Raw genomic sequence first — 13,382 nt, forward strand, 5'->3', positions numbered from 1 at the left:
CTGGAGCCACAGTGACATCCTGGCTCACTCCCACCTCAGGGACTTTGCACCTCCACTCCCTCAGGTCTCAGCTGAGAATGTAAAGCGAGAAATACTTTCCCTCCACACATGCCCCCGCTAGGGGTCTTTATCCCCTTTCCTGCCTCATCACCACTTGACATGCCATTTACTCACCTCTCTGTGGGCTTCCACCCCCAGTATACCAGGGGACACCTATTTGCCTAGCACTACCATCCAAGGGCCCATGCAGGAACAATGCTTTACACGGAAAAGGCACTGGATACACCTTCGTCAAACAGATGAGAAAAAGTACTTTCAGAACCCCCAACTACCACTGCCCCTCAACCTCCTTCCTGGTTAAATAAGCCAAAATGTCTTCATGTCGACAGATAATGATTAAAACCACACAAAACCTGGTCAGGAACCATGCAGTGGCTAATGCCTGTAATCCCAACACTTTGGGAGGCGGAGCCGGGAGGATCCTTGAAGCCAAGAGTTTGAGACCAGTCTGGGCAACACAGTGAGACTGTCTCTACAAAAAAATAAAAACAAAGCAAAATCTTTACCTCATCCCATATATGAAAATTAACTCAAAATGGATGCAAGATCCAAATATCAAAAGCTAAATCTATAAAACTGGTTCTAGTATCCAGAACATATGAAGGATCCTTACAACTCAACAACAAAAAGACAAGCAACACAATTAAAAAACAGGCAAAGAACTTGAAGAGACATTTCTCTAAAAGAGGCAAATCGCCAACAAGCACGTGAAAAAGACTCTGTCTCAGTGTCACTAGTCATAAGGGAAATGCAAATCAAAACCACCATGAGAAACTGCTTCCCACCAACTAGGATGGCTACAATCAAAAATGCCCATCAGTATTGGTGAGGAAGTGGAGAAATTAGGACCCTCATATATTGTGGTGTGGAAAGTAAAATAGTAGAGTGTTGTGGAAAATGGTCTGGCAGTTCCTCAAAAAGTTAAACGCAGAGTTCCCACATGAGCCTGGGCAGGGCCTCCGGCCCACAGCGTCACCATGCTGCTGTGTGTCCAGCAAGTCCACTTCTAGGTATATCCAGAAGAGCTGAATACAGGTATTCAAACAAAAATGTGCAGGTCAATGTTAAAAGCAACCTTATCCACAATAGCCAAAAAGTAGAAACAACCCAAATGTCCATCAATGGATGAATGGATAAACAAAATGTGGTCCCTCTAGACAATGGAATATTATTTGGCCATAAAAAGGAATGAAGCTCTGATACAATGTGACTGAACTTTGAAAACATCATGCTAAGTGAAAAAAGTCAGACAAAAAGGCCATATATTTATATGAGATGCCAGAAGAGGCAAACCCTGAGACAGAAAGTAGAATCAGTGGCTGCTGGGAGGGTGGAGAGCAGAGTTAAGGAAAAGGGAGTGACTGCTACTGGGGACAAGGTTTCTTTTGGGGAGGGATGAAAATGTTCTAGAATTACAGGTGATTGTTGCACAATACTATGAATGGGTTAAATGCCACTAAATGACACACTTTAAAATGTTAAAAATGGGTGAATTTTCTATCATGTGAATTGTACATGTTTTTTAAAAGAGGCAAGACAAGAAAACAAAAACAAAAATACTAATTCTATTAGTCATGAACCCCTCTAGAGCCATGATAATACTAACAGGCAAAAGCAGGTTTGCTCTGACCCCAATAGCACAGAACTGGGTCCTCCAGTCAACACGTTCCTTTTGTACAGCAAGACCCCAAACAACCACGCAGCCATTGGCCATCAGGGCAGGCAGCCTCTATGTCACCACCAACCACGTATCCCACAAGAGAACTGCAGGAGGCCACAGCAAGCCCGCCGCAGACACGGGGATTCAGAACCATCTCCCAGTGAAAGATCCAATGCCTGGGAGTATGAGAACGTGGGACACATAAGGGAGAATTCACCAAGGAGGAGCCAAGGCAGAAATAGGAGGTGGCCTCAGAGGGCTAGAATCACAACAGCCACTACCAGCAGAGCCCCACCTCGGCCCCACACTGCTTAAAATCCAAATAAAACTGCCATGCTGGCTTTTTTTTTTTCTTTTTTTTTTTTAAAGAGACGACATCTTGCTCTGTTGTCTAGGCTGGAGTGCAGTGCCATGATCATGGCTCACTGTAGCCTCGACTTCCACAGCTCAAGCAATTCTCTCACCTCAACTTCCTGAGTAGCTGGGACTAAAGGTACGCACCACCACACCTGGTTAATTTTTCATATTTTGTAGAGATAAGGTCTCACCATGCTGCTCGGGGTGGTCTCAAACTCCTGGGCTCAAGAGATTCACCTGCCTCGGCCTCTGAAAGTGCCAGGACCAACAGCCATGACACACGGTGGTTTTACACTAACACACAATTGGGTAAGTGCCACAGGCCTCAATGTCACAAGGTGTTTTACTCACTTATTAGTCCAAACACCTGCGTAAGTTTCTACTGAGGGATCAGGGACACCCTTGGGGTGCTCCTACTGGGAGCAGCCTCAGCAGCCCCAAGGAGAACACTGGAGTAGGGGGCACAGCAGACACAGCACAGTCCTGAGAGAGGCAGGGTTGAGGTCCCTCACACACTGTTCGCTGGATCCCTAGATCACAACTCTAAGCACTACTGTTCACAAAACAAAGTCATGTGCAAGTCCAGCTAACCACCTACTTTATCCACTCAAGATGGGCTACGACTGCTGTGGATGGACAATACCAATGGGGAGGGGAGAATGGTTTTCATCAGTCAGGGTACTGGAGTGGTGGTCGGATGTGCCCTGGGTACTGAGCGGGGAGGGGACAGGAAGGAGGCTCAGAAGTTCATGGTGCAGAATCTGCCCTCAGCTGTTGGGCCAAAGCCAGAAAGCCTGATTCACCCCCAAGGGTCGAAGGTTCCTCCCCTGTAAAATGGGAACAGCATCCACTTTATCGTTAACACTTCCTGAGAGCTCCAGAAGGGTAACTTCAAGTGCTGTTATTACAGAAAATAAGAGTGTGTAAGAGGCTGTCTGGTGGGCTGACAGGCCACAGTCCCTTATGGCAATTCCAGTCTCTGCTCAAGGTTTTCTGCTTGAATTTAAACTACTCCCACGTGGCCTCCACCTCAGCTTTTAGAAACAGCCGTTTATCTTGTTCTAGATGATCCAGTCATGAAGCTCCCTGAAAGAGAACCTGGGCCAAACCCAATTTTCCCTTTTCATTAAGGAAAATTTGAAATCCACCCATAGAAGTTGAGAATGGCGTGATTAACTGCAGGTGCTTGTCACTCAAGTCCGTGGCCATCAGGGGACCACCCCTGTGTCTTCCACACACTGCTCCTTTCTCCCACTCTCCCCCACTAGCTTCCAGGAAGCAAATGCTATGAAACATGCACTTGTGCTGAAGGGTTCAGTATCTCTACATGACAAGCATGACCACAATACCGTGATCCCACCTTTGACAATTTCACAATCATCCCTCCATCTTTGCTGGAGTCACACCTGGTTGAAATCCGTAGGTCCCCTTACTGACAATCATATGCTCAAGAAGTTAGGATGCTTGTCCTGTTTCTCATTGTTGGTTTTGCGAATGGTGTCCCTGTGGCATAAGTCCACACGCCCCCAATTTTTCGTAAACTAGACCTTGAGGCGTGATGAACATGCATTCCTATAGAAGCACAGGACACCCTCCTTGGGGTCTAGCAGCCAGGGAGAATCACTGTCTGGACCTCATAGTCTGGAACTCCCCCCCGCCGCAATTCACTAGGTGCCTGCAATAAACTTAAAAGTTTTGTCATTTCATACTAATTTGCTAAAATATATCAACAGCTGTGCTGCCCATTAGCCACATGTGGCTATTTAAATAGACAAAATTAAACTCGGTATCCTCAGTCATGCTATGTCAAGTGCCATGCAGGGCAGCAGGTGCAGAGCATCCCTGTCATCCTAGGAAGTTCTGTGGGCCAGCGCTGCCCTGCAAGGGAACCTTGCCCTCACCCACGGTTTCCTTCCTGGAGCATGCAGCCCACAGAGAAGACGCAGGAAAAATGCCTGCTACTTTCCCTCTATCCATTTTCAAAACAAGTTGGCTCCCTAACACCTACCAAAGGGGATTGTTGAGTTTCTTTCTTGTCCTTTAAGTACTAAAAGAAACTGTGAGGGGTTTTTGCTTGTGTTCAGCTGGGGGTCCCGCTACATTGCCCAGGCTGGACTCAAAGTCCTGAGCTCAAGCGATCTTATGGCCTCGGCCTCTGGAACAGCTAGGATGGCAGGTGCACATAACCACAGACAGCTTAAACCCTTGGGTTTTTTTTTTTTTTTTTTTGAGACAGGGTCTTAATCTCTCTCCCAGACTGGAGTGCAGTGGGGCAATCTTGGCTCATTGCAACCTCTGCCTCCCAGGTTCAAGCAATTCTCCTGCCTCAGCCTCCCAAGTAGCTGGGATTACAGGCACGAATCACTATCACCCAGCTAATTTTTATATTTTTAGTAGAGACGGGGTTTCTCCACGTTGGCCAGGCTGGTCATGAACTCCTGACCTCAAATGATCCACTTGCCTCACCCTTCCAAAGTGCTGGGATTACAGGTGTGAGCCGCCTTGCCTGGCCAGCCCCTTGGATTTTTAACACATCTAACTCAGGGGTTCCTTGTTCTTGTTCACTCTCACTTGTTCCATCCGTGCCAGTGGGGCCCCGTGGGTCCTTCTGATACAACCCCAGTAGTGCCTTACACAATTACCATGTTCCCAGTGCAGAATCAGAATTAAGCGTTTTACTTAAAATACTTCAGGTCTTGGCCAGGTGCAGTGGTTCACGCCTACAATCCCAGCACTTTGGGAGGCTGAGGTGGGAGGATCACTTGAGCTCAAGAGCTCAAGACCAGTCTGGGCAACATGGTGAAACCCTATATCTACAACACAAATTTTAAAATTAGCCGGGCATGGTAGTGTACCTACAGTCCCAGCTACTTGGGAGGCTGAGGTAGACGGACTGCTGGGGGCTACAGTGAGCTATGATCACGCCACTGCACTCCAGCCTAGGTAGCAGAGCAAGACCCTGCCTCAAAAAAACAAAAACAAACAAACAAAAAACCTAGTGCTTTGGGTTTTATATTTGCATTTTTCTTTTGTGCACAAAATTTTGGTTCTTAATGACATTAATTACTTGTTTTCTCTTACGATATACAACAGGAATAATACTAATAGTTACCCTGAAACCAAAACGAGGATTCCAAAAAAAGTTTAAGATTTTAAGAAATTTGTTTGCTTTTATTGCATATCTCACTGAAACAGTTACAGTCAAACTATGTTTTACAGTTATCAGAAATAAGTCCTGAGAGGTTAAGTCATCAATGTGCGTCACAACTGAAATGCATCTAGATTCGCTCATTTTTATCTTTGGTTTTTAGGGATTGCTTCCTCCTCCACTGGCTCCACTTGGCTTTTGTTTTATAATTGTAATGCACGTACATGATGCCACAAAGAAAGAACACGTGAAGAAGTCTCCCAGTGCCCTCTTCCATCCCTTCTCTTAGAAGCAACCATGCAGTTCCTTTATGGTTTATAAAAATAAAAGGAACAAATCCCCCCAACTTTTCTTAGGTAAGTGACAGCACACTCCGTCTCTTCTTCATTTACACTGTTCTTTTTCCTGCTTGTCATTTCACCTTAGAAATCCTGTCACCATCACAAATGAAATCCCTACCGATTCCTCCCTTCACTCAGGGGCTCAGGCACCACCCTATAGGAAGATCCACCACCAGGAGTCGCCCAGCCCAACTACTGACACGTCTAAGTCATTCCCAGCTTTGTTTGTTTCTGAGTGTTGTAATGAACACAATCCTTGTCACAATCCTTCCTTATTTCTAACCATGTTTGGGATACATTTCCAGCAGTGGATCTTCGGGAGCAAAGAATAAACACGTCTTTCTTTTTTTTTTGAGACAAAGTCTCAACTTTGTCACCCACGCTGGAGTGCAGAGAAGTGATCTTGGCTCACTACAACCTCTGCCTCCCAGGTTCAAGCAATTCTCCTGCCTCCGCCTCCCAAGTAACTGGGATTCTAAGTGTGCACCACCACACCCAGCTAATCTTGTATTTTTAGTAGAGACAGGGTTTCACCATGTTGCCCAGGCTGGTCTTGAACTCCTGACCGCAAATTATCCACCCGCCTCAGCCTCCCAAAGTGCTGGGATTACAGGCGTGAGCCACTACACCTGGCCACCTGTCCTTTTGTTTGATGTTGCAAATACCCTTGAGACAGGGTCTCAAGGAGAGGAGCTGCGAATCCCAAAAGCAACTACCACCACACTATCTGATTCCCACCACTAGAACAAAAACGGGGTGAGCAAACACGATGAAAGCTGTGTGGCTTTGTGACACTGAGTCCCTAGTCCTCCTGTCTCTGTTAATGCCTGACATCCCCAAATGGTAGTTATGGCACAATGGCACCAGCACCAGGTAATAGGCTCTGACAAGTCTCATCTCTTGTTAGAAAACTGGCAGACTTTGAGTCCAACCTTATCTCCAAAGAGCTTTGGGAGCCCTGTGTAAGTGTGAGGGAACATAAGATAGTGTAGGCGCCATGGGTAACAGTCTGGTAATTCCTAAAAAAAAAGTTTAACAGAGAGTTACCATATGATCCAGAAATTGCACCTCAGGTATATACTAAGAAGAATGCAACACAGGTATTCAAACAAAAGCTTGTACACGAATGTTAAAAGCAGCACTATTCACAGTAACCAAAAAAGCAGAAACAACCCAAATGTCCATCAATGAATGAATGAACAAAATGTGGTCCCTCCATATAATGGAATATCATTCAGCCACAAAAAGGTAAGCACTGATTCATGCTTACAATATAGAGGAAATTCGAAAACACACTGAATAATAGAAGGCAGATGCAAAAGGCCACTTACAATAAATGTCCACCACAGGTAAATCAACAGAGACAGAAAGTAGATGAGGGGTCATCAGGAGAAAGGGGAGGGGGAAATGAGCAGTGACTGCTAATGAGTATGCAGTTTCTTTTTGGGGTAATGAAAATGTTCTGGAATTAAACAGAGGTGGCAGTTGTACAACACTTGAATATATATATTTAAAAAAGCTGAATTGCACACTTTAAATGAGTGAATTGTATGGTAAGCAAATACACCACAAAAACATTTTTTTGGTGGGGCATGGTGATTCATGCTGGTATGCCCAATACTTTGGGAGGCCAAAGCGCAAGGATCACTTGAGGCTAGGAGTTCGAGATCAGCTTGGGCAACCTGGCAAACTCCGTCTCTACAAAAAAATACAAAAATTATCTGGGTGTGGTTGCACGTGTCTGTATTCCCAGCTACTCAGGAGCCTGAGTCGGGGAGGATCACTTGAGCCCAGGAGTTCGAGGCTACAGTGAGCCAAGATCCCACCACTGCACTCTAGCCTGGGTGACAGAGGGAGACCCTGTCTCAAAAATAAAAATGGAAGCACCAGGAAAGTTTTGTTTGGAGAACATTCTGGAAATGTTTTCCTGAGCAACAGAATCATGTGACTTTGCCCATATTTCCTTGCCATATGAAGATAAAAGCTGAAACCTCACAAAACTGATCCCAACACTTGCTATGTACCAAGGTCAGCAGAGCGCCCACATCTCACACTGTGTGGCTGGCAAGATTCTGTTAGATGGGGCATGAACCTCTAGGCAAGTCACCTGCTAACTCTGGCCCATGTGTGTCCTGGTCTATAAAAGGAAGCAGCTGACCCAGGAGCTGCCTCCAAGTTCTAAAACATCTCCCTGGAGAAGTTCTGCGTTCTCCAGGTAGGTAGCCCAGGGCCAAAATGTCGCTGACCAAGCTTGATGTGTGTAACAGAGAAAATCCGAGGTATCCAGCAATGCCCTGGTACGTTCAGACAGCTCTTGACAGTCTTTGCATAAGAGCTCCACGCAGTAGGGGCAGCTCAACTTTGCCATGAGGTACAGGGCAAGGTAAGGACAACCAGCTCCAAGAACCAGTGCAGGGCCCCATGCTTTGCGGTGATTAAGGAAAAAAAATCTAACAGTGTCTATCGGCATTGGGAAATCATGGGAATAGCCAGAGGGCAAAGGCCACTGGCCAGAATCATCCTCTGCCCCTGACCCTCAGAGAGGACAGGCTCATCGTATTTAGACCTAGGATTTTCAAATGAATGACCAATTAGAATGGTTTCTTTTCCCCTGAGACTTGAGGTGAAGGGCCAGGCAGCCCCTTAGAGATGGCACAGTGTGCAATTCCAGGGGGCCTGCTTCCCTCCATCTTCTGAGGAGGTGGCTGAAGCAGCACTCAGTTTAAAGTGTCCAAGAAGCTGACCAAGTCCTGCTGGATGCGTGCAGCCTTCACTCCACAGACACTAGACCCCAGGCACTCACCTGGCTTCGGGGTATGGGGTGCTGGTCCTACCAGTTGGCCATGGCCACAGCGACGTCAAAGGCTACTTGAGACAACGTGCTGACCAACCTAAAGCGAAGGACAGAGAAAGAAACACTGTTTCCAAGGAAGGTTTCTAGAACATAATGGCATTTCTAAAATGTCCCTAACCCCTGGAATTACATGGCAAAATGATTTCCAGAGTTCTGCCTCAGCTACTTTCTGCAACAGGGACAGAGGAAACAACTTTCTACTGATCTCCGAGGTATGACACAATACAGTGCCAACCAAACAACGCCAATGTCGCAGACACTGTCCTCACCAACACAGCTGGTGACTTAAAAAGCAGCCACACAATGAAACACAATTACTTTCATCTTTCATCTACTAAATGTAGATAAACAGTTCAAGGTTTTTCGTTTTGTTTTGTTTTGAAACAGAGTTTCACGCGTTGCCCAGGGTGGATTGCAATGGTGCGATCTCAGCTCACTGCAACCTCCAACTCGCGGGTTCAAGTAATTCTCCTGCCTCAGTCTCCCAAGTAGCTGGGACTACAGGCATGGGTCACTATGCCCGGCTAATTTTTTGTATTTTAGTAGAGATGGGTTTTCATCATGTTGGCCAGGATGATGTCAATCTCCTGACCTTGTGATCCACCCATGTTGGCCTCCCAAAGTGCTGGGATTACAGGCGTGAGCCACTGGGCCCAGTCTTTTTTCTTTTTTTTTGAGATGGAGTTTCACTCTTGTGGCCCAGGTTGGAGTGCAATGGCACGATCTCCGCTCACCACAACCTCCACCTCCCGGGTTCAAGCAACTCTCCTGCCTCAGTCTCCCGAGTAGCTGGGATAACAGACATGCGCCACCACATCCAGCTAATTTTGTATTTTTAGTAGAGACAGGGTTTCTCCATGTTGGTCAGGCTGGTCTCAAACTCCCCATCCTCAAGTGATCCGCCTGCCTTGGCCTCCCAAAGTGCTGGGATTACAGGTGTGAGCCACCGCGTCCGGCCAGGTTTTTTGTTGTGTTTTGTTTTGTTTCCAAGACAGAGTATCACTCTTAACGCCCAGGCTGGAGTGAAGTGGCATGATCTTGGCACACTGCAACCTCCGCCCCCCAGGTTCAAGTGATTCTCCTGCCTCAGCCTCCCAAGTAGCTGGGACCACAGGCACATGCCACCACACTCGGCTAATTTTTGTATTTTTAGTAGAGACAGGGTTTTGTCACGGTGGCCAGGCTGGTCTCAAACTCCTGACCTCAGGTGATGCACCTGCCTCGGCCTCCTAAAGTGTTCGGATTACAGGTGTGAGCCACTGTGCCCGCCCCAAGGGTTTTATTATAATAGTAATGACATTAAAAACAGAAAAAGGTCAGGCACGGTGGCTCACGCCTGTAGTCCCAACGCTTTGGGAGTCCAAGGCAGGAGAACTGCTTGAGCCTAGGAGTTTGAGAGTAGCCCAGGCAACATGGCAAAACTCTGTCTCTACAAAAAATACAAAAATTAGCCGGTTGTGGTGGCATGTGCCTGTGGTCCCAGCTACTTGGGAGGCTGAGGAGGGAGAATCATAACCTGAGCCCAGGAGGTTGAGGCTGCAGTGGGCCAAGATCCCACCACTGCACTCCAGCCTGGGGGAGCGTGAGACCATGTCTCAGAAAAACAAACAACCCAGAAATAGTAACACCTAGCGTTCAGTAGGTACTTAGGAGTATGTTCCAGGTACTGTGCTCACACAGCTTCTCTGTGAATCCCCAAGGCAACCACAGAGGCAGGTTCCTGGATCATGCCCTTTTACAGATAAGGGATCTGATGTGCCTGATAATCAGGAACTTGCCCGATAATCAGGAACTTGCCCAGGGTCACATAGCACATAGGCAGCACCCAGGGCTCACGCAGGTCTCATTCTCCACATGTAACCTCCTCACCATCATGATGTCACAGACCCCAAAGAAACCAGCCACCATTCCTGGTGGAACCAATGCTAGCTTGATCCTCAAGAAGATGAGGGCATGATGTGCATTGGAATGGGCAGACTTCGCCTCTCATATTGAGAGGGCTTCACTTCTAACACCAAAGGTCATGGTCATCACCATGGAGCTTATGTCCAGAGGAAGGGGCTGCCTGCTTTACAGACAGGAAAACTAAGGCTCAACAATGTTCAGGAACTTCTCTTCCAAGGTCATAAACAGAGCGCCTCTGGACTTCCACTTCCGGTTTGTGACGTAAGACGTCCAGGGCTGTGGGCCAGAGGCTGAAGCTTAGGAACCAGCCAAATCCCAGACTCCCAGGCAGTTGTCAGTTGTAGCTTGCCGAATAGCGTCAACATCACCTCTGTTGTCATTCTTTGCACCCACATGACTACCAGGAGCTTGCTCTGATATGAAACTTTTATTTTTAAACTGGGTTCACAGCAATTCACAGCTGATGGATGGTGAGAAACACTCCCACAGAACTTGCAAAAATAAGGGCAGGGGCCAACACCAGTGAACTCTATGGAAAGACCTCTGAGCACCTCCTGAATGAGGTACAGGGCGAGCTCCTTGCGAAGAACCCTTTCCGCTGCTCTTTTTAGCCCCACTCAGGCTGGGAAACCCAATGGGCAGCAGCACTAGTGCCAATTCTTTTGTATCTGCTAACCCGAGGCCTCTCTGCCCCGGAGGTGGGAAGCCTCAGAAGCAGGCTCCTGTGCTGCTCTGTTGCAGGATTAAGGTCGATATATAAAAATCAGCTATTTTTCTACACACGGGCACCAATCAATCAGAACTCAGAACCTGAAAAAAAGTCTCTACATTAGCACAAAAAAGGTGAAATATTTAAGGATAAAGAAACTACAATGAAACAACAATAAGAAAAATGAAAGGCCAGGCATGGTAGCTCACGCCTATAATTCCAGCACTTTGGGAGGCCAAGGTGGGCGGATCACTTGAGCTCAGGAGTTTGAGACCAGCATGGGCAACATGGCAAAACCTCATCTCTAAAAAAAATTTTAAAAATTAGCTGGGAGTGGTGGCATGCACCTGTGGTCCCAGCTACTTTGGAGGTTGAGGTAGGAGGATCGCCTGAGCCCAGGAGGCTGCAGTGAGCCATGATTGTGCCACTGCATTCCAGCCTGGGCAACAGAGCAAGACCCTGTCTCCAAAAAAAAGAGGAGGGGAGGGAGGGGTATGGGGAGGTACTAGTTGCAGTAATAAATGTGAACAATTTTATTTTAGTGTTATACTTTTCATCAATTTCTGTTGTATGCTATACACTCTAAGGATACACATTTAAAAGATGTTTCTAAAGTTGCTGTTGAATGAATGAATCACGAGAGCCTTACTTTTGTAAAACACTGTTTTGTCTCAAAAAAAAAGAAAAGAAAAAGAAAACTGAAGTACATGAAGAGATGTGTCTTGTTTATGGGTCAGAAGGTATCAATTTCTCTCAAACTGATCTACAGATTCAATGCAATCTCAATAAAAAATTCCTAGCAGATGGTTTGAAGAAATGACAACCTGACTCCAAAATCTACATGGAAGGGCAATGGACCTAAAATAATGAAAACAACATGGAAAAACAGGCACAAATTTGGAGGATTTACCCAACTGATTTCGAGACTTAACATAAAGCTACACCAAGACAGTGTGATATGGACACTAAGACGCAGACTGACAGACAGAACAGATGCACACATGTGGATCGCTGATATTCAACAAAAATCTAAGTACCCTACTCTGCGTGAACACAAGACACACAAGATCACATCTTCCTAGGGGCAGGTAACCCCACGCATGTGGAGGAAGGTAAAATCACAACAAACACAGTACATCCGGGTTACCTACAGTGCAACTGGCAAGAAGTCTTAAGGTAACCTCAGACTTCTACACTTTACCACTGCTTTCTGAGCCAACTAGTGGCAAATCCATTCTTCCAGTTGCTGGGATTAAAATTTGGAGTTGTCCCCTTGGGCAGACTACCCCCCCGCCCCACCATCCAGTCCATCAGGAAAGCCTGTTAGTTCAGCCATTACATATATCTAAAGCTGAACCACCCCTCACACCTCCACTGGCCACACTGTCCTCCAAACTGTACTCTCTGCTTTCACTCCTGGGCTCAAAGTTCACTCAGAGTGAAGCCTGTCCTCTCCTAAACCCCAGAGGCCCACACAATGCCTGCAGACCCACGAACCCCATCCCCACATTGGCCTGCTCACTCTGTTCCACCCATACCGGCCTCCTGGCCATGCCTCCAACACACCAGGACCCTCCCCACTTTGAGGCCTTTTTATGTTTTAAACAAAATCCCAGTTATGTCATTTCAACAAACAATTAATTATTCAATCTGCATCCCAAATTGAAAACGACCTTTAAAAAATAACCGCTGTCAAATACAGTGGCTCAAGCCTGTAATCCCAGCACTTTAGGAAACAGAAGCAGGTGGATTACCTGAGGTCAGGAGTTCGAGACTGGCCTGGACAACATGGAGAAATCCCGTCTCTACTAAAAATACAAAATTAGCCGGGTGTGGTGGCACAGGCCTGTAATCCCAGAGACTCGGGAGGGTGAGGCAAGAGAATCGCTTGAACCCAGGAGGCAGAGGTTGTGGTGAGCCAAGATCACGCCACTGCGCTCCAGCCTGGGCAACAAGAGCAAAACTTCATCCCAAAAAAAAAAAAAAAACAGAAACAAAAAACAAACCAACCCCTCCATGTGATTCCCCCCACCCACTCCTTTGCTCAAATGTCTCCTCACAGAGGCCCATCCCACCCACCATTCCCCCTGCACCCTGCTCCTCTTCTTCCATAGCACCTGCCCCTCCCACACTCCACACCACACAGCTACTGTGTTGTGGATGGACTTTTTCACCCAGCAATAATGTACATGCCACAAGGGCAGGGATATCTGTCTGCCTGATGCCTGATTTTAGTTCAAGCACCTAGAATAGTGTCTGACACATACCTGGTGCTTAATAAATATTTACTGAATGGACGAGCAGGGATAGTTTAACCCTGAAAGAGAAGGAGCCAATCTGAGAAGCCC

General features: G+C 46.8%; 1 protein-coding gene across 3 annotated transcripts in view; it reads right to left on the reverse strand.

Moving 5' to 3' along the window:
• GATAD2A (GATA zinc finger domain containing 2A) overlaps window positions 1-13,382 on the reverse strand; it is a 118,322-nt gene that overhangs the window by 58,633 nt on the left and 46,307 nt on the right. For 2 of the 3 annotated variants that reach the window (XM_012443540.2, XM_021669224.2), the window contains exon 2: window positions 8,370-8,457. The gene's annotated coding sequence lies outside the window, so the exon portion shown is untranslated. Of the gene's footprint in view, window positions 1-8,369; window positions 8,458-13,382 lie in introns of those variants that run through there. The other variant, XM_012443536.3, reaches the window with a different exon arrangement.

The sequence above is a fragment of the Aotus nancymaae genome, unplaced genomic scaffold (genome assembly GCF_030222135.1).
Source record: "Aotus nancymaae isolate 86718 unplaced genomic scaffold, 86718_ANA_hifiasm-v0.15.2.pri h1tg000028l, whole genome shotgun sequence".
In the NCBI taxonomy this organism is placed as follows: Eukaryota; Metazoa; Chordata; class Mammalia; order Primates; family Aotidae; genus Aotus; species Aotus nancymaae.